Genomic DNA, 1,957 nt, shown 5'->3' with positions numbered 1-1,957 from the left:
TCTTGGACTTTTATTACCAATTATAAAATGAACATTATTTTCACTATATTATTTGTATGCACTTAACAATGGTTTACAACATTTTATAAAATTTGGGGGTATAAATTCTCACTTCTACACAGGTGTGTTACATGTGGGAGGGTTGGGGGTGGGGAGGTGGGGGTGAGGGGTGGTTGGGATTATTTGCACGGCACAAAAGATGGAGAGACTGGCCTCAGTGACTTTACACCCATCCTTGAGGCAGAGGCTGCACAACAGCCGGCAGTACGGCCAGGGCGACCGCGCCCTGCTGGAATGGATAATGGCTGCCATCTGAACAGTAAGGGCTGATGCAGGAGACGTGCAGGAGACCATGAGCAGATGGCAGACGTACTCAGAGCTGGTACAAGTACTCCGGGAATTGGGGATGTGGCAGGCCATGTTCAGTGTGAACACTTGTGGTCCTGACGTCGAGCATTTCACAGCAGGGACGAGAGGTTTGGTATTAAAGAGTGACCCCTCATCCGCATTTGGATCCCTCATGGCAGTTCTAGCACCCTATGTGGGACATCAAATACACATCACAACCATGATAGCTAACTTGGGTGAAGTTGTCAGCCGGCGCTCTCAAACTCAGATAGGAATACAGGAAGTTGTTGAACAGTCAAAAGGAATGCCAAGGAAGGCAAGGAAGCCTCTTGGCATTACAAAACCTGTTAAAGTTACCCATAACCAAATGTGGACAGACTTAGTGAGAGCAGGTGTAGATGACACTAAAATACATGCAAAGCCCAATGTGTATTTGTTGGAATTATGGAAGCAGCTGCAAGAAGACCAGAGGTTCACGCCCTTGAGAAGGACCAGTGCTCAGGGCAAGCCTGGAAGCTTCAGGCCTCAGGTATGCACCCTGCGCCTGGAAGACCATTTGCTGCCAACCCCGTCCTCGGGTGATGTCCTGATCATTTTCAAATAGGGTGAGGACCAAGGAACCCATCCAGAGGGGACGGGCAGGGACCGGAGGCCACATGTGGAGCTTGCCATCCACTGATGTCTGACTAACGTGCAACGGGTTTGGGCTTTAGGAGACAAAGGAGCAGAATGTGATCTTCTCTATGGAAATCCAGAAAAATGTCAAGAATCTGCTTGTTACATTGATGGCTATGGAGGCCAATTTACAAATAATGCCATGGGTGACTGCACAGTGGCTGCCACGGGTGCATGTTACCCACCCTGGTGTGGCAGATCAGGGGGGCGATCCTAAAAGGGACATTTGTGATGACTCTGCGGCCTATTGTGAGCTCCCCACTATTGCTGGCAAAGTGAGTGTGGTACTCACAATCTGGAAGGCCACTGATGCCAGCTACAATATTATCTTCGGACACAAAATTGGGGTGTATATTGCCAGATGGGAGGGATCTCCCATTGCTGGTACCAGTGACTTCTTTATCTTTCCGCCCCTAGGACAATTGAACTTAGTTATGTTGTGTGTATATACTGTTTGATTTGGTGGGTCATGGCGGCAGTGCTTATGTTTGTTGAAGGAAATTTGTATATATTTATATAGAGACTGTATGGCGGAAAACCCTGAAGGGGTTGATTGTGGGGTAAGTAGGGGGGAAAGCATCAGGCTTTTCTGCCCTCCCACTGTACATGTGCACTCAGCCAAATGGTGTGGCACCATGTGGCCTGGTGTGCTTGGCGTGCGTGTGTGAGTGGCATAGTGTGGCACAGTGCATTGTGGTGCGGTGCTGAGGATGGAGGAGTGAAGTGGAGTGGCAGAGCCGTAGGGAGTACTACAACAACTAAAAGCAGAGAGCATGATGACACCAACAGGCCTGCTAGAACCAGTAATGGACCTACTGGGATGGGTTGGTTGTGCGACAGTGTGGAAATATTTTCTCCGACTCAGTTTGGTGTCTTTTTGTTTTCTGATGATTTCTTTTGCTCTGCAGAAAGTATTTAATTTGATGCAATCTCT

Source organism: Talpa europaea (assembly GCF_964194135.1).
Source record: "Talpa europaea genome assembly, chromosome: X".
NCBI classification, from domain to species: Eukaryota; Metazoa; Chordata; class Mammalia; order Eulipotyphla; family Talpidae; genus Talpa; species Talpa europaea.
The sequence above is the reverse complement of the archived record's forward strand: the minus strand, read 5'-3'. Positions refer to the sequence as shown.